The following is a 27,187-nucleotide window of genomic DNA, read 5'->3' on the forward strand; positions in this document are numbered from 1 at the left end:
TTGAATACTTGGCAAGTTCTCAGTGACTCTATATACTAAAACAACAACAACAAAAAAACCCACCCCAAACCATCCACTCATCTCCAAGGGCCAGGGCAGCAAGATAATTTCAGTTAATTCAGGTAATTAAGAAAAGCAATGTCAGGTATGAATTCTGGAGACATTTACTTAAATTATATCTTTTTTGCATTCCACAAATAAATTCCAACCAGATGTCAATTTACATTTCTATTTTGCTTTGATTTAAAAGAATCAGAAATCCTTTACACAATTAGAACATGAAGCTTCTCATCAAACCTTATTATAAAATCTCTTTACTTGCTGCACTTGCAATGGTGTTAACCTGTAATCAGTTACATTTTCTTTGTTCAACAACAGCATTTTCCTGTTTTACTGGAACTAAAGAATCTCTAACTAGGTATGTGTTGTAACAGGTATTTTTTAGCTGAAAAGTTTATCTAAACCGCCTACACTAAAACAATCCTCAAGAGTTAATTTTGATAAATAAAACCCACCCTAAGCATATAAAAAGAACACTTTAGAATCATTATTTCTATTTATTTTCTGCAATGAAACAGTCAGCAGTACCCAGCCTTATCATGGCAAAAGCTTAACAGTGACAAAAACAGTAACAAATGACTTTGTCAAAACAGAACAAAAGTATTATTTTTAAAATGAGAAGAAAAAAATCTCTGGCAAATAACCTATGTAATAAAAATTCTATTTCAAGCGCAGCCTTTAACTGAAACGCAGTAATGCTCAACATCATTATAAGCCTAGACCAAGACTTCAGTAAGTCAGAGCTAAATGGGAGTATAGATCTATAATTCAATCACCCTAGTATTTTTTAGAAAGAGACAATATGACCCAGCACACAGTGCAAGAAGTTCCTGCAGATCATTGATGGTAATTTTTTGATGTAAGTGGTAAAAGAGCCAGCAAGGAAAGGTGTGTTGTTGGACCTTGTATGAACAAGCCAGGAAGGGCTGAGAATGTGAAGGCTGGGGGCAGCCTCGGTTGTGGCAACCAGGACATGTTGGAACTCAAAATGATCCAGAGTAGAGGAAGGAAAGGAGCAATCAGGACTACAACCCTAGACTTCCACAGAACTAACCTCAGCTTCTTTAAAGACTTTCTAGCAGAATCTCATGGGTTAGGGCTCTAGAAGAGAAGGGGGTCCAGGAAAGCTGGTCAATATTCAAACATCATGTCCTCCAAGCTCAGGACCAGTGCATTCCCATGAACCAGAAATGAAGCAAAGGGAGCATCCTGGATGAGCAGGGAGTTTCTAACAAACTTTGAACAGAAGAATGACATTTATGGAATGTGGAACAAGGGACAGGCCACATGGGAGGATGACAGGAACATTGTCACAGAATGCAAGGAGGTGACAAGGAAGGCCAAAACCCACTTCCAGTTGAGTCTGTAAAGGAATATCAAGGACAACAAGCAGGGCTTCTACAAGTACAACATCAGCAAAAGGAATACTAGGGAAAATGTGGGGTCACTGCTGAATCAGATAGGTGTCCTAGTGAAGGAAGACAGAGAAGGCAGAATTACTGAATGCCTTCTTTCCTTCACTGTTAACTGCTGAGGTCAGCCCTCAGGAGTCCCAGACCCCAAGGCAAGGAGAAGAAGGCTGGAGAAAGAAGAACTTCCCCTAGCCATTGAGGATTCAACTAGACAGGCTTAACATTCATAAATCCATCAACCTTGATGGGATGTACACACAGGTGTTGAGGAAGCTAGTAGATTATATTGCTAAAATACTCTCCATTATCTTTGAAAAACCATGGGGAGCTACCCAACAACTGGACAAAGGACAAAGTTAGTCTCATCTTTAAAAAGAGCATGAAGAACCCTGGAAACTACTGGCCAGTCAGCCTCACCTCCATCCCTGGAAAGGTGATGGTACAGAACACTCTGGAGGTCGTCATCAATGACCAATGCAGAAGGAAAGGTCATCAGGAGCAAACAGCAGGGATTCCTGCTGAAGTGGAAATCATGTTTGCCCAATCTGACAGCCTTCTGTGATGGCAGGGCAGGATGGGTAGATGAGGGGAGAGCAGTGATTATTGTCTGCCTCCACCTCAGTAAGGGTTTGAGCACCGTCTCCCACAACATCCTCACAGGTAAACAGAGGAAGCGTGGTTTAGATGAATGGACAATGGGGTGGACCAAGGGCTGGCTGATGGCAGAGCTCAGAGGGTCAGCAGAATCCAGCTGGAGACTTGTAGTCAGTGGTGTTCCTCAGGGATCAATACTGGGTCCAGTCTCACTCAACTTGTTTATGACTGGCCTGGATGAAGGGATCCAAGGTACCCTCAGCAGGTTTGCTGATGATACAAACTGGGGAAGTGGCTGATACACCTGAAGGCTCTGCTGCCTTCTGGCTGGACCTTGGTAGGCAGGAGAGTTGGACAGAGAGAACCCTAATGAGGTTCAACAAGGGCAAGTGCAGGGTCCTGCACCTGGGGAGGAATAACCCCAAGTACCAGCACAGGCTGGGGCTGCCCCACTAAAGAGCAGCTCTGTGGAGAAGGACCTGGGAGTCTTGGTGGATCACCAGGCGGCAATGAGCCAGCAGTGCGTCCTTGTGGCCAGGAGACCCAGTGGGATCCTGGGCTGCTTTGGGAAGAGAGTGTGGCCAGCAGGTCAAGGGAGCTGACCTCTCCCTCTACTGGGTCCTGGTGAGGCCACACCTGGAGTGCTGTGTGCGGCTGTGGGCTCCTCAGTACCAGAGAGACAAGGAGCTCCTGGAGCAGCTCCAGTAAAGGGTCACAAAGATCATGAGGGGTTTGGAGCATCTCTCTTACAAGGAGAGACTGAGAGAGCTGGGCCTGTTTAGTCTAGAGAAGAGAAGACAGAGGGCATCTCATCAATGCATATAAATATCTCAAAGGTGGGTGCCAAGAGGATGATACCAGACTTTTCAGTGGTGCCCAGATACTGGACAAGAAGCAATTGTCATAAACTACTACACAAGAAATTTCACCACAAGATGAGGAAGAACCTCTTTATGTTGAGGGTGGCAGAGCACTAGAATACGCTGCCCAGGGAGGACATGGAGTCTCCCTCTCTGGAGACATTCAAAACTCAGAGAGACCTTTCCTTTGCAACCTCTTCTAGATGACCTTGCCTTGGATGAGATGATCTCTGGGGATCACTTGTAACTGTAACTCTTCAGTGATTCTATGAATTTAAGGCAAAATATTTTACAGCAATATCCTTACAAAAAAAGGGAGAGAAAAAAAATTAGAAATTAAGTTTACAGGAAAAAAAAATATTTAAATGTTCAGACAACCAAGCAACTGCACTTTTTACTCTTCTTAAAAAATATTTATATTGACTTTGCATAATAACACTACTTAAAACACAGCAACACACATACACTGTCATAACATAATTGTAGCCCAGGTAGCTGCAAGTATGTTCTCACACATTTTCTTTTGCTTTTTTTCTGAGACAGCCCTAGAAAATAACTTCCATCTGGACAGTAAGTCTATCCAAGTAAGTGCCAGTGTAACACTTCCTCTAAAGAATGGTTTCTAATTGGGTACCATTAACAACACTGCTGAGATTAGCATTAGATCTGAGCTTCATTTCTGATGTTTTACTTGATTGCATATTCTTTGGGTGTGTATTTGTCGTGTTACTAAGAAAACCATAAGAGGGAGGAATAAATTCATTTTTAAAACTACTGCATTTGAATCTCATCCACTTTTCTTCCTTGGATTTAAACAACAACAAAAAAAAGCATCATATAAATGCAGTGATTTTTACAATGGCAAACTGAAGTCTGAAGGAAACTGCAGGAGTCCCACAAATCTTCACGGAATATGCAACAACCCCAGCTTCTTTAAAAGCTATGACATTGATACTTTGTATTTCAACACTGATATTTTCAGATGCCTAAAAAATTCTTTACACTATGGGACTGACACAGTTTGGATTTAATTCTTCTCATTTTTAAATTAATACATATCCAGAAATATGAAACATTTATTCCAAAAGGATATTGAAGTGCACTCCATCCCCCACTAGCCACTTTTTTTTTTAAATATGCAATGGAAATAATCACAGCTACTATATACCTAATAATCCCCAGCATTTTGGTACAGCTAACTGCAACCAAGCTACTTCAGAATTGCTTTGCTTTCTGAATCCTACATCAAATAACTTTTAAAAATGAATAAATTTTTTTATCAAATAACCTCATTTTCTTTCATTGCTACTGTGAAAAAGATCCATAGAAACAAATTCCTGACTTTCTACACAGAGAAAACAATGAAAATTAAATACACAGAGCAACCAGACTAAAAGATGGCAAGCTTCTGGCAGAGGTAAGAAATGATAAGAAACAGCTTACACTTCAGGTTTAGGTTTTTTTGAGGATTACTACTTCATGAGAAAATATTTTGCACCGCATACAGTCAACATCTATTTCAGCAGAAAGGAAGAGATTCTGTCTTAATTCCTCTAGTTATACTACCACAGTCAAAGAGATGAACGAGTGGAAGTAAAGGCAAGAGGCGTTGCTAGTCATTTGCCCATAGGAAGCAACAAACCTTATGGTGCAGCCAGCACAGCTGAGGCAGTGCCGCAACAGCATGGCGTATTAGCTCAGTGGAGTATGCTAAAGCACACAAAGCATACAGCATAACATGCTACACAGAAGGTTAGAAAACACAAGTATGTGCACACACTTCTCTCTACTTAAGCATATGCTGTTTATAGAAATGCCAGACAAAATATGCAGAAGATTTTCTAACGTTTGAACTAGTATTTGGTAATCTCAAAATTAAAATCATTGAGGAGTCAATATTTATTAGCATTTCCACAATCTGAGCAGCACTATTAATAAGATCAGAGCAGATGGAAGCTGCTGTCATACGCTGTTGGGGTTTTTTCTTCTGGGGCAGGAGGGGGACTATGTAGCACAGTAGCAGTTCCTCTACAGGAATTCATACAGCCCTTCTGACAATTAAATATTCTTTTGGGTACTCTTTTATTCATGAAAAATACTTGCCTTTGCAAGCCCTAACAATATAAGGCAAAAGCAAGTTAGTGCCATCTGCATTGGCATTATTTAATAAAGAAAAAAGCTGATTCTGAACATGTGTTGCTTTTCCATAGAGTTTTGAAAGCAAATCAAACTTTGTCTTGTTAGCACATTTCACATTTTTATATATGCTCTCTAGCTAAAAGATGTTAACACATCAGTAAGAGAGAAAGTATATGATATGATGTATGTTTAGGCTTTAGAGCAGCAAACCAAAGAGGACAGTAAGAGGCTCAACAAAAACTTTCAGTATTTTTTCAAGTACTTTTGAGCCAAGTTTTCAAAAAATATGTTTATCATCTGTAAGAACTGAAAAAAAAAAATTCCGAAACTCAGTATTCTAAAGTTCTCAAGCCAAAATACTTAATAATGGACACTGAGCTTTAAAATAGAATAATCTTCCTTCCCATATATTGCCCTTTCTATATCTGCACACAAATACATGTAAACAGATAAAATTTACTTGGGTCTTCAATGGATATTCAGAGCTAAAAAAATCTGCCTTCAAAGTAACATGAGATGTGATGCAGAATAAAATTCAAGTGCTGTGAAGGCAATTATAACAAAATAAGAATAAATAAGAGGATTTCTATTTTAACACATTAGGCAGATGGTCCAGAGGAAAGAAAAATAAGGTACTTACCACTGTGTTACTTTCTTCTCCCTGCTGCTTCTTCCCTGAGCTTTCAAAGTCAACATTCTGTTTAAGACAAAGGGAAGAATTTTAGAGACCCTATCACTACTAGGGTAAGAACAAGCCAATATTATATTGTATTGGATTTTTTTTTGGCTTTCTTAGTTTTGGTTTTGTTAAAAGAAAAGCTGTGCATGTGTGTGAATAAAAGCTTGAATACTTCAGGGTACTTGAAAGACTTCGAAGACAGCAAATCTGCATATGTTCTTTTAAAGGAGATAATTCTTTTGTGTACAAAACAAAATAATTGCTTTTTACCCTGTTTTTTATTTTAAAGCACTCTGTCTACAAAGTTGTTTCATTTTTATTCCCTTTGTAGTTACCATATTAAAATATTAAGTATCACACAGATTTCTCTTGCTCACAGTTCTGAAGAATTCTAAGAAAAAATAATCAAAAATTAACCAAAGACAGAAAGAGTACATTTTTGCATTGTTAACCTTAGGAATTTTTCAGAAAGTTGTAGCACTTTGTATAAGGCATAACAGATCTCAGTTGCTAACTTCACTGAAATAGAACAATTAAAAACAAATGAAAGCATCCAGTGTTTTTGACTGAATACACACAAAATCAGTGGCTGGACTGATAGGAAGGATTAATTTTGACTCCAACAAAGGCAGAAGTAGAACGTATCTTCAGAGGAATTAAATGTCACTGTACGCAGACAGATCATCTAACTGAGCACAAAATTATGTAGAGCAGATAAGAAGCTAAGTCAAGCCGAGTATATTCTGTCAAATTTTCAGTATCTAGAAAAGAAGTTAAATTGTGGGGATCACAGGTAGTAGCTTCATTCAAAGGATTTGCCTACAAATGGAACTATATTTCATTTCTTCCCAATAAAAGCAGAATTAGGCCACCATAAAATAAAGAAATAGATCCTAAAAGAGATTTAAAATCAACTTGTTCGAGGAGAAAACAAGTTCCTTGTTTTGGGGTAAGAAGCAGGACAATGAACTCCCACAGAAGTCAGGACTGCCACAGCAGGATTGCATTACAATCAACTTTTGCACATCACATGGGCTATTCCTCATCTGGGAGTCACTGGTGTCAGCTTCTGCATTCATACCAAATGAACTCCAATCCACTACACTGCATACATCTGTACATTCATTTTCAATAGAAGGGCATCCAAGACATGCAACTAGCAAGGGGTAAAGTAATATTGAAGCCACAAGCCTTTCATGTTCCCTGCTGAAAAAAAAAAAAAATCCTTATTAGTTTAGCCAGCCTCAGAAATGCAGGGAACCACTCAATACAATTAAAGATCAAGAAGTACAGCAACAATCAAACCAGATTCTGAAACTTGGGCTCTTAAAAGAGTCAGTCAAATTGCCATGGCTGCCTGCTTCTTTCCTTTCCCACAGCACTTTGCTGCTGCTTCAAAACTATGTGACCTTTACAAAAACTATTTCAGAGCCACTGTACACAAACTCCCAAACAGAAGAAATGCAGGTCTGCAATACTTTTGCTATGATAAGCAGAATTCATCCAGAGAACACAACAGTGCAGAGCTAGATGTGAAAAAGAAACAGGTGATTTTGCCTCTGAAAGATAAAGGCTTAAGAGGTCAAGAGTCTGCAGGCAAAGCATTCACAGTACAAAAATTATCAAAGAAATAGCTAGGCCCATAATCATCACAAAAAACAATAAGCAAAAAGGGATTACTCTTGCATCATTTCCTGACACCTGTTTGTCTGCCTCGTGGTAGGGAGTCATTACCATTTGAGCTGTTTGCAGACTTCCATCCCAAGCAGAAGGAACTCCTCCAGTCTCAAACATCCAGAGGCAATAATAAAGGAAGTGTGTGCATGAGGGGAACAACACTACCTAGATATTTCAGGTCATGCTGCTTTAGAGATTTAGTAGCTACACAAGTCTCTGAACAAGAGACATCAGTTACAAAATAAAACAAAAGCAATGAACTCAGTGCAACTGATGTTTCCATAATGTCACTTGAAACTGTGACATTGACTCACGTAACCTTAAGCTTCTAGCAAAAGATGACAGCTAAGAATGTGCTGTAACTACAACTGTAAGCACTGATGATAACAGAAACCTCCTATCACCACACAGTTTGCAGGAAAGCACAACCTCTCTAAGAAAATAATCTGGGATATTTGGAGGAGCTCAAAGTAACCATGCACTAGAACTACAGAAGTCTACAAGACAAGTGGCTCGTGTATGCCTCAAACACCAGCAGCAGGGCGGCTGTGGCACCAGCCAAGGACTGTAGGTAACAACAGCCAAGGACTGCTGGCAGTAACACAGTGAGAAAGAACAAGATGTGACTGGACAAGGGGCCATGCAGAAGTAGGACACCACTTTTCTGGGACAAAGATCTTTGATCTTCCTCCTGGAGGTAAGCACAGCTTAGTACAGGACAAACAGAGAAATGAGGAGAAGCAGGCACAGACTGTATGAGGGGAAGAAGACCACCAAAGATCCAAAGCCCTCTGACCCATTTGCATAAGGACCTGGAAGAATGGACTGTGAGTGGTAAGTAATTTGCATAGAAAGCATGACACTTATCTCCAGGGCAGGGAAAGCTTATCTATTAATAGATACCCTGATCTAAACCCAAGCAGTGATCCCAGGACATGTCATCAGCTGAACTGATGCTGCAGCCACGACTGTAATCTCTTTCTTTCCTTCTTTCCTTTCTCCTCTCCTTTCTTTCTCCCACTCTTTAATTCTCTCTCCTCCCTTACACCCTACCTCTTTATCCAAAATACAGTGCCATGGGTACTAACATACCAACTTCCAAGCCAAGTGTGTAATTCACTAATAACACTTCATAAGCTTCTGTGGATCATCTGACTTCCATTCCTTTCAACCAATGACTATCTACAAATCTTGGGTGCTTCCTTCCCCCTAAGGGTGCAACATCACAAAGACCTCAGTTAATTCAGATCACCACTTTTCTCGTTGTTTTGCAGAAGTGGTATCAAGTGCTTTAGATTACTAGTAGTAACTTACCTTCAAGGTAAAAATACCTAATGAAATCTTATTTAACCATAATCTCTCTAGCACATGATATCAATCACATCAGACTGACTCTCAATATGCTTCTCTAAACAAAAAGCTCTAGCACTCAGTTTTATGGAGAGAGTACTTGGGGGAACTATCTTAAGTATCCATCTTTTTCCTACTCTCTCTTAATTAAAACCCAAACGCTACTAGAAAATTCTTGCCAGATGGACTGCCAGTCTGACCCAGAGCAGCCGTTTCAATCACGTTCCAATGCACTCCAGGGTTGCTCACAACTGAGCAAGTATTTCTCATTCCACTGAAATATTTCAGTTCCAATTTACCACTGGCTTTAGACTACAGAGGGTGATAACAAGAACAGACAGCCTAAGAAAAATAGTGAAAGATTGAGCAGTCAGGGATCTGGTTAGGAAAACTAAAGCGCTGCAAAAATTATATCTGGCCAGAGGCATCAAGGACAACAAGAAAAGCTTCCATAAGATAGCTTCTTTGCCATACAGGGGGAATTCGACAAACTTCAGAAGCATGTCCACAAGAACCTCCAAGTTCAACAACACCAAATACAAGGTGCTGCACTTAGGTTGGGGCAATCCCAGACACAGACTGGGAGCGAGAGCAGCCCTGTCAAGAAGAACTTGAGGGTTTTTCTGGATAAAAAGCTGAACAACGGTGTGTGCTCACAGCCCAAAAAGTCAAGTGTATCCTGACCTGTATCAAAACAGCAACCAAAGGAGGTGATTCTGCCTCTCTCTTCTGGTCTTTGTAACATCCCACCAAGAGTACCGTGTGCAGTACGAGAAACTCTTTACCATGAGGATGATGAGGCACTGGAACAGATTGCCCAGAAAAGTTGTGGATGCCCCATCTTTGGAAGTGTCCACAGAAAGAGGGTGTGAACTAGATGATCTTTAAGGTTCCTTCCTTAAAGAAGGAAGGTGATTTCTGTTATTTCTATGGGCACATGGGTGATAAAAGGAAGACTATGAAAATGTGAGTCCTCTCCAAGGGAAATGGGAGAATTGGTTACCTGGGATATGGAGAAGGCCAAAGCACTCAATTACTTTTCTGTCTCAGTCTTCAACAGGAAGTTCTCCAGCCACCTCACCAGAGCTGCAGATGGCAAAGGCAGGGACAGGAACAATGAAGAACTAACTACCTGCTATAGAAGAAGATCTGACTTGAAATCATCTAAGTGAATGTGAAGGTTCACAAGTCCATGGGACCTGATGAGGTACATCCATAGATCCTGAAGGAATTGACAAAGGAAGCAGATAAGCCACTACCTATCATATTTGACAAGTTGTGGAAGTTCTAAAGACTGGGAAAAGGACACATAACCACCATTTTTAAAAAGGAAAATAAAGACCTAAGAATTTACAAGTCGGTCAGACCTCACCTCACTGCCCATAAAGATCACCACTGAGCATATCCTCCAGAAAACTCTGTTAAGGCACACAGAAAACAAAAAGGTGATTTGTGATATCCAGCATGTCTTCACAAAGGAGAAGTTCAGGTCTGAAAAACTTGGCTGCCTTCTACAATGGGGTTACAGTTTACCTCAAATCCTCAGAATTCTTTCAATTGCTTTTGGAGGTCAACTTTGAAAGAATACTGATGTACCCAGAATACGTAGCAAACCTTCACAAAACAGATGAGGATATAGGGTCATACTTCAGTACAATGAATGAGGCTCATGCAGTTTTTACTTTCTCCAAACTGTTTTAGGAAACAAAACCAAAATGAAACAGAAAAGAGAGAGCAAGAAAGAATGGGTAAACCACAACATGCTCTTCATTTCAGGAAGGGTTGGAAGTAAGTATCTTACCAACTGCATCCCTCGATAACTGTCCTCCATTTTAAATACTGGAAACAGTAAAACCAGCAAAGTATTTCTTTAAATAACTCCAGGAGAGTATTGCAGAATCCAGATGATCTGTGCTTGTTCTTAAATAGCCATTCATATTAAGCAAGAAAGTACATTTAGCTACAAAGACTTTAGACTGATCAAAATTATCCATACCAGAGACTCGTATTAAGCAGAAAGAGATCCCATACTGAACCACTAACGTCTGCCTAGTAAACCAAGAACAATTTGAGGGCAAGGAGATTAGTTGGTTTTGTGCCATTTGAAAAGGGGATGAGGAATATCAGGGGTTCCAAGAAGACTGAGGAAGAACAACTGTATGCACCACTGGTATCATCACACAAGAAGACTTTGCCTGCCAAAGGATACCCATAGCCAGATTTATTTTTTAACTATCAGGGGAGTACATGAAGATGTGCATAATCATTTCATACAGAATGACAATAAGTTTTACTGGCAGTGTTTTCTGGCAATATTCTAATTCACAACCTGCCACATTGGACAGAAATGTGTGGTTTACAGTGAGCTAACTTGAACAAACAAAACAACATATGATTTTGATTGAGGAAACAAAAGATAAACACAGCTGAGAAAATATTTATCTCTAGACAGTCTATCTTTTGAAATTAAACATATTTTGCACAAAGTAGAAAGGCCTGTAGACCACAGACAGCTTAGTTCATCTCAGGTTCCCAGACTGGAGAACAAGGAGGAATAACAGAGAAAGCCCAGGGAGACACAAAGGATCCAGAAACCAATCTAAAAAACAAATCCATCTTGTTTTTCCAGGAAGCAGATGCTGTCATCCTGTCCCACTGTTTCTTGTTGTTTCAGTATCTGAACCAAAGACAGACATTTAGAGTGAAGCAAAGAAACACTGAAATATCTCAGTGACAGAAATCTATCAAGTTTCAGGGAGCGGAACTATCTTTCTACTGATTTTAGATGGTCAAGTCTAAGATGCTAATAATGAAACATTACCTTAAGCATGAGACTGACCTACTTGAGGATTTGTTACCTCTTAGTACCAATGCTGTCACAGCTGCTGACATCCAGAATTCTTTAATGCGGGAAGAGGACAGCTGATGGCACATTCTAAGCAGGCACACAAAGGTTCACATTTGCTTCCAGAATGCCCCAAAATAACCTGCTGGTGTACTGTAGGGGACATGCAGTTCAAAAGTGTTCTGGCAAGGGCTACAGATATGCTGACCAACATATGGAATATGAAAGGCACTACAGCTCCGTGGACTGGCTAACTTCCTATACGACTTACATTTTATTATTAAGAGTTTCACTGTTCTGTCAGATTATCTACAGTTCTATTAGAGGCCTTTTTAATTATCTTAAAACTTAATGGCCTGCCTAGAATGCAATAAAGTGAAGTTTTGTTATCTAAAATACCATAACAGCACTTCTACACAAGACAGCTAAGGAAACACATTCATACCTGTGCACACATGAATATATCAGAGCTACTGGATTTTGTGGCTGACTACTTTTCCTTGGGGAAGTTGGTCAAAAAAGGGTCTCCAAGGCATAAATGAAGACTGCACCTGTGGCCTAAATTTTTTTAAAGGCAGTATTTCCACCTCAGTGGATACAGCTACAAAAAACTTGTCAAAACATCTGAGTGCAAATTATAGTTTTGCAACAAAACAAGCATACCTAGACCTAGGAAAATTGTCTGGTCTACCTTTTATAACAGTAGTTAGTGTAGAAATTACCAGTATGTCTACATGTGATGTCATCAGTGAAAAACTGCCATAATGCACATGCACCAGATTGGAGGAGTTTCAGATCTCATCAAACTGCAAGAAATCATATACGAATCAAGATGCCTGTTTCCTGAAGCATAAGCCTCAGCACATATGCTCTGAAAAGTTATTCTATAATATAAAGAACAAAATACCATGTTGTTATTTAGCATAAACAGTTAGATCTACAACACCCTCAGAAGGTATAGCCGTTGCAGGGAAGAATCACATTGTGACTTCTAATTGCCTTTAAACCCCATATTCTCCAGAGGAGCAGTAAGATATAGCACTCTTACTTTCTTTCTCCAAGCGCTGAGAACTTAAGAATGATGGAGGTTCTTAGGTGCCTCTCTAGATCATGTGGTCCAACCCACCACCCAGCCTAACCACATCAGAGCAAACCAACATTAGCTGGTACAAAATCAAACTCTACTTTTGAGCTGAAGTCAATGTTAGTTTGCAAAAAAAAGGAAGCAGATCAGTTGGATTATTTGGAAACATTTCCAGGGAAGAAAGCTGAGACTTAGTGTTTTTTGTTTACCATGGTGTTATATGTTCCTGTGCCTCTACTCTAGCAAAATTTCCCAGTCAATGCAATTACTAAGGTAGTCACATTCCAAGTCCTCCTAAAGCACCTGAATAATCACATATTGACTCAATCATACATGAACGTATAATGTAAAATGTTCCAGCTCACATCAAAAAAATGCCATCAGGCAATTCCCTTTGCAGAATGAAGACGGCTTATATCAATATACTCTGCTTTACAGGTAAGTAGTTTTCACAAACTTACAATTTATTGATACCTATAAATCAAGATTGCTTTCCAGAATGGTAAATGCGAGGGGGATTAAACTTTACTGTATGCTGCTCTTAATCATTCTGCTTAAGGCATTACTAATGTTTACTGTTTCTGTTATTCAATGCCATCACATTAGCTCAAGTAACCAAAAACCAAGACAAAAATGAAAACACAAAAAACAGAAACAACACTGGTTTTCTACTCCCAACTTAACGCTAAAAACAAAGAATTTTAGGAAGGCTTTAAAACGTTACTATTCATAGCATCCTTTAACACTGTACTCATTTAATATATACCTGTCTTAACTCAAAATAAACAAGTTTAGTAACCTCTTCATAACAACTTGATTCCTGTCTTTGAAGTATACAATACAGCAGGTACCCAAACTTAATTAAAAACAAAAAATAAACCGCGCACAGCAGAAAACTACCAGAGGAGGTGGTTTTGTAGACCACTTATCTTGGCCTCACAGGTCATTCTTAAGGACAAACCCAACACATTCCAGAACAGCAGCAGTCTGTACCCCGTGGAGTGTCACAATTTTTTACCTAACCATTTTTCTGAAAGTGGCAGTTGTGCTAACTCAGTGATTAAAAGTGAGCAGCTGTGTCAAGCTACACACTGAGGTCTAGTTAGCCCTGACCGTAACGGAAGAAGCTGTGTTGTTAGTGGTAACAGAAAGACTACAACTTGATTCAATATGGAAATTAAAAAGAAAAAAAGGATTCTTTTTTTCAAGCTAAAACTTTCACACAAGCTTCAGCCATTTCAAAGATTTCCACTGCTACTAGAGAACTGACATTAACTTTTGAAATAACTGAACATACCTATATGACACGGAGAGGCCAATTAGCACCAAAAACAATGTGACACGAGCACTCAGTATAACAAGAGAGACTGCAAATTGAAGAGAAAACTCTTTTAACTCTTTTATCTGATGCCTTCACCCTTTGCTCCTATGCAGCCCTGTTCCTTTTCACCCCTGCCCCCCTTCATTCTTTAGTTTCCCATCAGCACATGGATCCTAGACAGTGACCACTCCAAAAGGTCAAAGCTTTTTCAGTCCTACTGTTGTTAGCCACAGCAAATGAGGTCAGAACTCAGCCTTTTTTCACTGCAGAACAAGAGAGACTGATGATGGGAAAGATAAGGAATGTGGAAAATTTGGAAAAGAAGTGACAAAGAGAAAAAGAATACATAAGACAGATTATACCAATTGAATCAGTAGTAATATTGATAGCTAAAACCACAAAACTCTATCATATATACATACAAAACAACACCAGAATGTACACTTCTGTTTCTAGAAAAGACATACTTGATCAAAATTAATTAGGTGGTAAACTTGTATTATGCTATTATCATGATCCTTGTTTCTTTTTGTCTACTGCCATACATCAGATAAACACTTTTTCCTCCCCCACTTAATCACACTCACATCTTTTATTAGATATTGACATACTTTAGGGAGGGACATATCTAATTTTATTTATGCAGTACTTCAGAAATATGGCACCAAGTCTTATAGAGACCATGGGCATGTATAAAATGCTGGTGGCAGCCAACACCCACACTTTGTGTGCAAACAGTACTTGTCTAAATATTGCCTAAGTAGATGCTGACTCACTAACAGATAACATGTTAACTATTTAATATGAGGAAAAAAGAAGTGATCTAGATACTAAATCAAGTGTGTCCAATCATTAGAGAAACAGAAAGCACATGGAATAAAAAACTGGATACTGAATTCTCCAATAATACATGAAACTTAATCAAATAAATCCTAGGACAAATCCTCCATTTGAATGAACCCAAGATTGTCATAGAGTGTGCATTCTTGTCCTGACAAATGACCTAAGGCTCAAGTCCTCCTGGATAATATTTGAATATAGGTTTCCAGCACTCCGGATGAACCACATATTGTTTTACACCCCAATAGTAAGACCAATAAAGATGGTCTATTTCTCTCCATTTAAAACCTAGGACTCAAATATACCTTCAATACACATCCTATAGTAGGCTGATATTCTGCCAGTTATGACACAGGTTACGCACAAAACCAAACCCTAGAGCTGTTTCAAACTATCAAAATACAGATGGTCATGACAGAATTCAGATTACAAATTTTACCAATTCCGAGAATGTTGTGGCATCAAATGTTTGAATTCATCTTGTGCCTGTGGCCTTTTATGGCTACTGGTTGGTCCAGGAGATACTGCTGCTAAACAGCTGAGTCTTTATACTTGAAATTATCTAATTATGCATAAAATACTGAATTCTTAGAACTAATAAAACCTAAGTTATCTTAGTATGTTATGAAATTGATATTAGGAATTGGATTAATCTTTTACATTTCTATAGCTCAGAAACATGATTTTATAGCATAATGGAGATTTCACATTGAAATTGTCTCAAAAAGAGAAGAAACTATCAGAAAACAGTTGCTATAATTGTACACTTAATTATAGATCTCACAATACCAGCCAAGTCATTGTTAGGGTATGTAAATTCCTGAGTTCTCTTTCCTTTCAGGGCAGAGGTGAGAAGTGCTAGTCAAGCAACACTTAAAGCTATTTTTAGATGTTATTTCCCCCCAACATGTGTAGAGGCATAACTTTCCAATTAACAATTGCTATGATGAACCTTTTACTTCCTTCTGCATTTTTGTTCCCCACTGCTTTACAAAATTGAATTAAGAGACTTCACTGGCTAGTTTGATTACAAATACAATCAGCAATCTGACAACATGCTTGCAAAATTGTTAAATATTCATATCCACAAAGGAAACCTCAGCTGTGCTCTTAACATGTGAAGTAAAACAAAAATATTTGTGTTTTATTGCTTGTCTGAGTGGGTTTAAATAAAAAAAGAACTATCAGATACTTGTTATAATTTCAATTGCACACACCAACCTGAAATTTAGTGTTGTCTATAAACAGTAACAAAGACACCAGGAGAAATACTACATTTCTATATTGAAAACAAAAATTATATAGTCAAGCAGCAACAATGTAGAAACAGAGATATGAAAAAATGTTTAAAAACACACTGATCTGAAGTAGGGATATACCCTGAAGGCAAATGGCCAGCATCAAAACATTTTTTTTAAGCTCTGGACAATTGAACAGGTGTCTTCCTGGAAGCTGGTGTTTCCTGTTCGAATTGATATTAAATTTGTAAGTAACTACTACAGCTACTGATGGTGACTAAACATATAAAACATCAAAACAAGAGGTATTTTTACCCTACTACACTTCACATAGGCATGCGCCATCTGTCACTGAAGTATGATCTGTAACTCTGTGACATTATCATATTACTCTCGAAAAGATTAATGCTACTGCCTAATCTCATGGTTTGAGCCAATTTCTAAACACTAAGCCTTGGCTTGCTGTCAGATCTCACTACCAGCCCAAGAACCCGTGATGGAACACAATTGTCACTTTTTAACATATAATTTTAAGCTACCCAACCCTTTCGTTGCAGCTAATTTATATTCTGCAAATACTGTTAGAGGTGATTTGTTTCACGGATGAAAAGATGCTATAGAATCCGCCTAGATTTTTGCTATGTAACAGGATAACAACCCCCCTCTAACACACAAAACAATCCAGGCCCATAAACTATCTGAACTAAAAGGCCAACAGCTCATTAAGATAATAAAAAAATTCTGTTATTTGAAATTACAGAGCTGCAAGGTAATTAATCCCCAGCTCAAAAGATAATTTAAGGAAATTAATATGCTAAATTTGACTGATTGGAAAATAGTCCTAGCTGTTCCAATCTAAAAAAAAAAACAAACCCTCTACTGATTGAACTTGAAGTAACCAATTCGGACACAGCTTCTCAATCTGAAAAAAACAAACCCACAATTATTACTTAAAAATCATGTGTGGACGGCAATTCTGGAAAGGAGCAGGGTATGAGTTTGTTATATTTCCTTCAGTAATGAGATTGCAGTGAGGGTTGTTTTGTCTCAGTTCTCACTCTTTTTAAATTAAATTTAATTTAAACCAACACAGCTTCACACAGAGAAATGGCAGTTTGTGTGTAGTCTGCAAATGAGTAAGCTCCTCCTCATTGCCGATTTCTCATTCTTTGCACAATGGTCTTGTAAAAATATACTGCCTGGAGGAATATGCCCTTCTTATACTGACAGGAGCACTACCAAAATGCATCTCCTAAAATGCATTTGAAGATTATATCCATACATCTTTCAAAATCCTTTTTACTGTAGTTGTCCATTACAGTTCAAAAGGTCTTCCAGTAATAAGTGAAATGCACTATTAGATCTGATAGCCAAACAATGGAGGTTCTTAGGGGTTTCTGGCTTCTATATACTGCTCCATCTCAGTTCTGAGTCAAGACAAAAACAATAAGATACAAGCTTTCAGAACAACCTGACATCTATTTAATCTAAAAATTAGGTTTTTTCTGGATCTTCCAGATCTTCTCCAACAAGCTAGTACAAGATCTAGGCGAATCAATTAAGTCTGTATTTAAAGCTTTCATAGCAATAAAAAAGTCACTTGTTTATCTGCAGGTTACTGGATTCTAATTTCTAGGAGAAAAACTGCGTTAGATGACACCTCTAAGCAATATTCTGGCTAGCATAAGACACAGCAACTAAAAAAGAGAATAAAATCAACCTTTTCCAACAGGTTGATTCCTAACTTGCAAGCCAGCTCTGTTAACAGTTGAAAAAGCACTAGAATACTTTCCACTATGGAAAAAGTCTCAGTACTAAAGATCAGTAGTGGGATTAATGGACTTACTTCATTCTAGATACCAGCTTTCATTTTAATACCATTAAGGGATTAGAATTTAGACAGATTTAAAATGATGGACAAAATCACTCAACAGTTTTAATGTCTGTGCTCTATGGCAATGCACATAGTCCAGTTTCCCCATGAAATTACAGAAGTCCAAAAAATAATGCACATGAAGTTAATCTTTTCTAGTGTTCACAATAGCAAGACTGGGCTGGGAATAAATGCTAACAGTATGACACATAAAAGGAGAGCCCAGAATAAGCATTAGCAGTTAGATAGGAGTAGTGTTATTAGCGCCTTGTTTAAAAAGAAACAAACATTTTCAACAGCTTTGATTAGACTGGCAGGCCAGCATCTAAATTTGAAATAGCAAATACTGAGAGACAGAGCTTAGCCAATTTATCTAACACCCACTCACTAGTTTAAGACTAATGAGCCTTAAACTTTAATCTTGCTAGATGTAAAAATGCCTGGGTAATCACACCCTACAGATACCAAATCTTTATAATCTATAGTTATTTCTTTGCTTTAAATGCATGTGAAGAACACTAGAGTTCACGTGCTTGAAAATAAGGATCCTCTTTCAGAGGTATGGGAATAAAAAGAAAATAAGGAAAAGGGAAATATCAAAATATAAAAAAAGGGAAAAGAAAATCTGAGTTGAGTTGCTAGTATCTCCTGTCAGTCCAAGATTTCTCAGAAACCTAGTACAGATCTACAGGTGATCCTTCCAGTGACAAAATCCTTAGTAATGATGAGAGCCCCTAAAGAGTCACCTCTCTTGGTTCCATATCTTTCCATTTTGATTTCTTCTGCTGTTGGTCACCCCATTCCTCTGCTGTTTCCAGTCCTCTGCTGTTTCCCTCTGTTTCAACATGGTTTTTTTCATGCCCCAGGTTTCTCCCCTGCATTTCCAATACTAGTGTCTCTGACATGCTTCCGTCTCACATGAATTTTCCAGATGATAAGCACAGCTGGGGATTGTCTACTTAAATTCAATGCATATAAAACCAAGACATAAACTCAACCATCAGCGAAGTTTTTATCACATACTTTGCTTACTTCTGGAAATCACCAGTACTCTGTCCATTATTCTGACCCACAACTCTCATTGTTTCTTCATCCTTTGAATCCCTGCAGTCACACCTGTCCCCAGCCCCAAACACTGTGGAGTGCCCCACAAAGAGGCGGGGATTTGCTTTTAGACAGGGTTAAAGTGAGAGGCACGGCTTGAAGTCCCAGGAAGACTGGATCCTACCCCTCCGTTTGGGGAAATGTGCCCTATAAATCTGGGAAGAGTTGCTCCACCCCCAAATCTCTCATGGGGTGTCAGCCCAAGGTCTTTCTTGTCTTGCAATTCGTCGTATTCTGCTGCATTAATCCCTCCTATTGTACCCCTATTGGTTTGTGCTCCTGGGGCTTCTCCCTTGCTGTGTCCTGTTAGACCCAGACCCTAAACTCCAGCCTTGCTCTACCCTTTAAAGCCCACTACCCTGCCTTAGTTCTGGGTTCTCCATCTCTGGATTATGCTGGGTTAATTCCTGTGTTGGTGATACCCCAATAAATGGATTCCTGAGTAGATTTCCCACATTGGTCACCAGCGGCTGCACCTCCCTGGACATGACTGTTGCAACATGACTCAATAAAACACCCGTAACAAAACCTTAACCTCACAAACTTATTACAAAAATAATTTCTAGGACACTGCTTAACTGTATTGCTGGTTTAAGTACTCCTATTTTGCCTCTTTTCCTTTAAAGATATAAACTGCTTATTTTCACTTACTTTTTCAAACCATTTTGTCAAAATCAACAGGAAGACTCTTCAGTCAGTAAAGTTAGCTTCTAGAACCATTTATTCAGCTTCATCAATTCTTCAGAGCAACTCTCTCTGAAAACCACTCTCTTCAATAGCATTCCCACATAGATATATAAAATGAATTCACTGTGTATTCCTTTGTATTTTCCTTGTCTCTTGCCTTCACAACAATGCTTAAAAATAAAATCCTAACAGTTACAAGGCTGCTGTTGTGCAAATAGTACTGCTCATCAAACTGAAAAGTGTTTACCATCACCATCCCCTACATAATGTGCTCCTCTACTGAGCTAAGTCACCTGTTCTGAAGGACAATCAACCTGTTGTCTATCCTACGCTTGTGTTGAATCACGAGAGGCAATTCCAGTTTGTTTACTGAAACTCCTTTAAGTTACACACAGGATAATGATAAAGCTTTGGAAAATAATTGATTTCACCCATCATGAATGAAAATGCACTACTTACATTACACCTATACAAATACCTGCGTAAAAACCAAATAGAACAGCTGTGCTGATACAAACATTTAGGCTTTCTAAGAAGAAAATTTAAAGCAGACATATCTGCCTGGTCTGTTTCTTTAATGCTCTAAATCATAGTAGGCAAAATTAAGTTTAATAAAAACCATAAAATCCAAGAAAATCAATAGTCTTGAGTCCTGACTTTTTTTATTCAGGGAGAAGAAGAAACACACAATTCTACAGTGAGAGACAGGAGTCAAGCCATTTCCTTGATATCTGAAAAAAGCTAAGTTCTTTCCCCTTGTGCTCCAATTGGCTCAACTACAACTATAGCTATAGAAACTGCTTTCTGTTTTCACAGAATCATAGAATGGCTGGCATTGGAAGGGACCTTAAAGATCATTAGTTTCAACCATTTTGCCCCAGACAAAGGCATTTTCCATTAGATCAGGTTGCTCAAACCCTGATCCAGTCTGAGATGGGGCATTCTGAGCTCCTCTGGGCAACCTGTTCAGAGTGCCTTGCAATTCTCACAGTAAAAGATTTCTTTCTAATATCCAATTTAAATCTACTCTCTTTCCCCCTTGTCCTGTCACTACACACTCTTGCAAAGAGTCCTCCTCCATCTCTCTTGCAGGCTCCCTCCAGGTACTGAAAGGTGCTAAGGTGTAAGGTCTCTCTGGAGCCTTCTCTTTTCCAGGCTGGAGAACTCCAACTCTCACAGCCTGTCTGAATAGGAAGAGATATTTGAGCCCTCCAATCATTTTCACGGCCCTACGTGAAACAGACCTACTACAAAAGGTCCAAACTTTCAGAAAGTTTTACCTCTGGATTCGAGGGGAGGTATTTCAGCTCCAAAATAAATTACAGCATTTGTAACTGTGAATAGAGATTTACACTGGAATACTTTTTACTTGGAGTCTGCATTTTAGCACAAAAGGTAAGGAAGGACTGAAGTAAAAAAACACGTAAACATCTAAACTGAGTAAGAACATTCTCTTGGTTGACTTTTACATGGCTTGGTATTAGGAAAAAAGACCAGAAAGGCTTCTCCATCTAGCCATGAGTCAAATCAAGCTGTTTTGTATACTCAAACAGCAGCGGTTGAATGCAAAAGATAAGCAGTGCTCCTTTCTCACTTACACAACTAGTGCAAAGGGGAGAGAAAGGCAGCATAAAACATCGTTTTACATGATATTCTGGGTAAATATTAATCCTCTACCATAAAGCCAGAATGAACATAATTAATTACAGGATTACAATCAATTTTCTGACCAATCAAAAAATTTGAAATGTGAACCATTTGTCTGTTGAATAAGCCTACCAACGAATCAGTTTGATCATCAAATTCTTCTCAACTTTCTAAATTACTAGTGTCCTATTTTGCCAAGGAAATTAAACATATCTGTTAAATTTATAAAAAATAACTGTATTTTGGTATATTTTATCTCACTGTCACTCACTTTAATGGTCCTAACATTAACATCCTAGATATCTTAGTTAGACCCCCTTCATCCTTTACTTTCTGAACTCTTCAGCTTCTAACCCACAATTCATTGCTATAGCTTTTTTCCCCTTCATTTAATTAACAGATGCACACTTCCCACTACTGTATTAGCCTGTTTTAGATTCAATGTTTTCTAAGCATCTAGTAAAACATCCTTTAACTGATTTCCCTTTAAAACTGAGTAGAAAAGGAATTCTATACAGATGATTTCACTGAATGGCTTCCAAGTGATCTTTATAAAAAGGAACAAATAAATGCTGCTGATTAAACTTCATATTTATTATGTACAATCAAAGTCAATTCACAGTCATTTATACTTTATCAAAAACAAGGAGGTTTTAAATACACTACTGGTTATTTGTCTCCTTTCAATAATAGGTATGACTCCAAATCCTTTTATAATTACTTCTAAAAATACTGCATCCATCATCTTTTTTAATGAACATTTTCGTATTAGTAGTACAAGACCACCTGCACATAAAAATGAAGTTTCCTGTACTTAGGGAGCTAGTCATCCTGTATGTGACTGCAATTTGATAGCCCATAGCAAGCTATTTCTGCTGCGGTCACAGAGAAAACCAATTGATAAGTGGGGGTTTTTTTCCAGTTTTCATAAAAATAGAATTCTCCTTTTTCTTCACTTTGCCCTTCCTAAATTGCAAGCAGCTATTTTAACTATCAAACACATCACTTTCTCAACCAAGGGTCAGTGACATTATGCAGATCAACCATAAGCATTTTCTTTTCTCCTTCAAACTGAGTACCCAACACTTTTTTCTTTATAAACATTCTTAGAATTATTCATCTGTCTTTCATAAGCAGTATTTCCAGTATCTTGCATTTGTATGAGAAAGAAGTTGGGTGGTTTTCCTTCTGCACATGTTTTAACAGATATTCAACTTGCCTCTTCTCTGTAACTGATGTTTGCTTCAAATCTTTTTTTTTTTTTTTTTCCTTTGAGGAAAATCTGTCATCTCTTTTCACCCTAAAATCAAGCTGCTGCTCCGTAACAGGAAAACCCCACTTACCTAGTCAGCTAGCTCACTCTTAACAGAATCTTTGTCTTCATTTGCCTATCAACAGAAGTGTAAGAAGACCACTTGGACCTGCAGAAACACTATGCCTTTTGTCCATTTATACAAAAATGATGGTCTGTCTTGGATGGCTAAGTCTTCACAGATGTGTAATCTCTAGTATAACATCACATGGCAATATAGCATTCCAAAACACACAGCACTTCCCATGCTACTCCTCCCCTATAAATCAAAGCAACTCATTCCTTTTGCTTTCTGCATACAAGGCTTCCTTAGACTTGATGCAGATAGGCTAGCTTCAAATTCACCTGGTCTTATTCAGTAAAATCCAGTATTTCTTATCCTGATGTGGAATTCTGTAAAACATCTATCTGTAGCTCCCCACACCATTGTTGTATGATCCTCCTGACACAGGAATGATACAGGAAGGAAACTGTACTTTTTATATAAGCTTGTGCAATTAAATTTGTAAACTCGTACAATTCTTCATATAAAGAAAAGTGTTTTGACAGAAAAACAAACTATGGCACATCCATCAGCACTACCCACAGCTGCCTACTGAAAGCAAATCATTCTTTCAGGCATTTCTGTCTCACCATCATTTCTTCCCAATAGGAGGAAAATATACTTTAATATTATAATGTATACAACTGGATCATTAAGAAAAAAATATCCTGGGGTTAGAGGGGGAAGCAAGAAACAAGAGGAAAGGAGGAAATTGTCAGAGATGTCTGTAACAGACACGGAAGCAGTATCTTAACTGATGAAACAGGCGCTAACATTCAAAAACTGTCAAAAGCAAGTTCACTCACCTACACTAGCGAGTACTTGATTCTGTCTCCATGGAACAACGTAGATGGAAAAGAAGGAGAGAGAGGGAAGAGGAAGCCAGAATGTGCCATGCTATTTAGATACTTTAGAAGAATTCTCTGCACACTTCCTCTCTGACACCACCACACATTTATGACACTGCTTAAGAAGTTTTTTATCTGCTAGTTACTAAATTGACAAACAAGATCCAAAAGCAAGAACTGCTTATGTAATGCAAGCATGAGTATGCCAACATCTAGCCTTTGCATAGAATTAAATTTGCCTTTACGGAGACAGGATGTTTTCCTCACAATACCCAGTTCTGGCCATGTGACAGCCAGCAAGCTTATCACACAAGTCAACTCTATGATAACTTAATCTTGTTTAGACTCTCTTAGCAGTGCACACATCTTAAGGGACAAACTAACTACCATTCTTCATTTGTCCTTAAACAAAAAACACATTTAACAAAGCAGTCTAGAATATGTTAACAGAAGTACCTATGAGTCTGAGAATCATTTCAGTTGAGACAGCTTGTCCATAACCTCTCCTGCACTACAAGGAACACCAGGCTCACAGAACAATGAGTTCCCCAAGTGCATTGCCAAGATAAAATACATCTCATGCTGACTAGTTTAACATTCACAGCTGAAACACCTGAGATACGTTTGAACAGGCACTTCACGCCAGAACTTGTCAAATATAACTAGGAAGAGGGAGATTTCAGGTGGCATTTATTGCTACAAGGAGAAATGAATCAGCAAGTCAAGAGGGCTCATAGATTAAATATGCAAACCAGAGCTTATGTAAGAATCTTGGAACATGCCCAAAATAAAGAAGTCACAAGAATACTGAAGGGACGGGATACAGGGGATCCTTTCCATTCAATGTACTTTTCTTTATTCCGGTGAGAGTCTTGATAGCAAGACAATGAAATAGAAATTTTCTTAACTAGCTGTAATTACACAGCTTCAGAATTGCATCCTTAAATAAAGCATTTTCAGAAGACCAAATACACTTCAAATACATTGCAAAAGAAGCTGTTATACTCTGTAAGAGTGAGTATTTCAATCTTGTCAATTTCATGTATCAGGCAGTGCATGGATTACAAAAAGTAAAAAAAAAAAGAACCTGACAACTTTTAGTTTCATGTTTCTTTCATGTACTTTGGCTATTCACAAGTAAAAACTTGTTTATGGGCTCTATTTCCATGTTGTATTTCAGCAACTGTAAATACATGTTGGTACATTACCTTCACATTGGATCTAAGCATTTAACATTGTGCTCACTGTGAATTTAGCAGCTTGACATATTACAGTGACTTTTCCAGAAACCTATTCATTACAAAACTTTTGAGAAGCTGGAGAACACACACTAAATTGGCATTAAAAATCATCTATCCAAGATGATCACAAAACATGAGGAACACTTACTAGATCTTTTGTCTACAGTATTTTATCACAAGATGCTTTACAATTCAGATATTAAAGATATGTGTGCAGCCACAAGCTTATGAAAAAGCATTCGCTTCACAATCCTGTTCTTTATAGTGGGTAGAGATTTTCTTCCCCCAGTAAAGATTCATTAATCAAGGCTGCTAATAAATCAACTATTAGGAGTGAAAAAGGGACTAGACTTAAGAGTAAACCATTGCGAAACAAGAAACAAACTCTAGATTTAAGCATACCGTTTGAATTACCCCAGTAATACTGAAGGGTTTCCAAGTAAAAACAAGCAGATTCTAAAACAATGTTCTAATTTAACATAAAATTATTACCAACATCGAAATATGTGTGTCTATTATCTTACATATATTCAATGTTATTGAACAATATTAGTAGCATAAAAAAAAGGAAGAACCTCCTCTAAATCCAAGCTGTGCACTGCTGCCTGAATTCTCCACTTTGTGGTTAGCTTGGCAGTAAGCAGAACAGTAGCAGCTTATTAGAAGTCCCAGCCTATCCAAATGATAAAATTATTCCTCTTTTGTGACAACTTTTTCCAGAATATCACTCTCTAATCACAGAACTATGAAAGAACTCTAAAGTTTAACAGAGGAAAATGGCACTTTTTAAAAGCTGTGTAAACAAGGATGTACAGAAACAATAATGTGAAGGCCTCACACAAAATATCAAGTATATATATATATATTTAGGGTTTCCCTCTCAAAAAAAGCATGTGCTCCCCAAAACCTAACTTTTTTCATTAAAACCCATTCTTTCCCCATGAACTCCTTTTTAAGAAAAAGTTCCTACACTTGGTACTGTCTTTTGACAATTTTTCCTAATTTAAGTATAATGACTTCTTTATTTCCAAGCCCATAATTTCTGCAATTATTAAGCATTTAAAACATTATTTTTGCCATTAAAATATTTCCCCTCTCAAAAGTCAAACATTTTCTGTGGCTAGTTACACATATTTGTGGGTGCATTCTAAATACATTCTTGAATCAGACTAAGAGATGGTGAGAGCAGAATAAAAAAAATTGTTTTCTCAACAGTCCTTATTAGGACTAAGACAGTAGATTATATCCTACTCCAGTATACACTGTAATCTACTAAAGATTTTTGTGGCACTATAATTAGGGACGAAAATTCTTAAAAAAAAGGCCACATCATTCTAGTTATTTTTCCCTGTTCCTCTATGACCCCTTCCTGAGCATCAACATGCATCTGTTATTAAACAATGAGATGGAAAATAAATTTAAAAAAAAACTCCCTTCAGTGTTAGCCCATTGTAGACATACCACTAACAATCTAACAAGTATACAGAACCACAAGACTGTTTGCATACAACAACAACAAAAAAAAAAGCTGACTCCCCCAAAGCAAATATAAAACCAACCCAAATCACTCTAACCTTTCTCTAGATAGAAAAATAGCGTCTAAGTTAGCTTATCCAGGGCAGAAATATTTGTTTAAAATTCATTTTATTTTTTGCACAAAAATAACCTGAATACATTACCATAAAATGGGTTATTAATTTAAAGTAAGGAAATAATGCAGAAAAATAGAGCAGAAGTAATGGAAGTCAGGTTGCCTCTACACAAAGTGTTCACACAAAGCTGTACCAACTTTAAAACACAAACAGACCATGCTCTGTGACCCAAGTGCAACAGACAGTGCCAATACAGTGAATACCCCCAGCACCCCTCAAGAGAAAGAAAATACAATCCACATTTCTTATGCATCATCCCTACAAGCTACCATAATACAAATTCAGCAGTTAAAAATTTGTCATTCTTATAAGTGTCAGTGGGAGACTTTAACACACATTTAAAAGTGTAACTGAAACAAAAAGTGTGACAAAACATTTATTTCCCCTTATCTCCTTCAACATATGTGCAGTCACCTACCCAAATCACTCCACCACTGCCAATTTACACCATAGGAGCCTGAATCAGTTTCTCAGCTGGGACCACAGATTCACCAGGACGTCGAACAGTTTATAAAACCATCCACATGGATCTGTGAAAGAGAATTAAGAAGTGTTTTCAAAATGATGGGTGTAAGCAGCCTTGCACAGAACTAAGAGCTTCAAATCCACACATTTACTTTGTTCTACACCAGAATCAAACACTGACAACACAGAAGCAGTAATATGTAGCTTACCACAACA

The 27,187-nt window shown here is 38.0% G+C and overlaps 1 protein-coding gene across 7 annotated transcripts in view; it reads right to left on the reverse strand.

The window, feature by feature from the left end:
• ERBIN (erbb2 interacting protein) overlaps nt 1–27,187 on the reverse strand; it is a 116,314-nt gene that overhangs the window by 68,945 nt on the left and 20,182 nt on the right. For all 7 annotated transcript variants that reach the window (XM_058864922.1, XM_058864925.1, XM_058864920.1 and 4 more), the window contains exons 3-4: nt 26,925–27,036; nt 5,706–5,762 (exon numbers count right to left, since the gene is read on the reverse strand). The gene's annotated coding sequence lies outside the window, so the exon portion shown is untranslated. The remainder of the gene's footprint in view (nt 1–5,705; nt 5,763–26,924; nt 27,037–27,187) is intronic.

This window comes from Poecile atricapillus, chromosome Z (assembly GCF_030490865.1).
Source record: "Poecile atricapillus isolate bPoeAtr1 chromosome Z, bPoeAtr1.hap1, whole genome shotgun sequence".
Lineage (NCBI taxonomy): Eukaryota > Metazoa > Chordata > Aves > Passeriformes > Paridae > Poecile > Poecile atricapillus.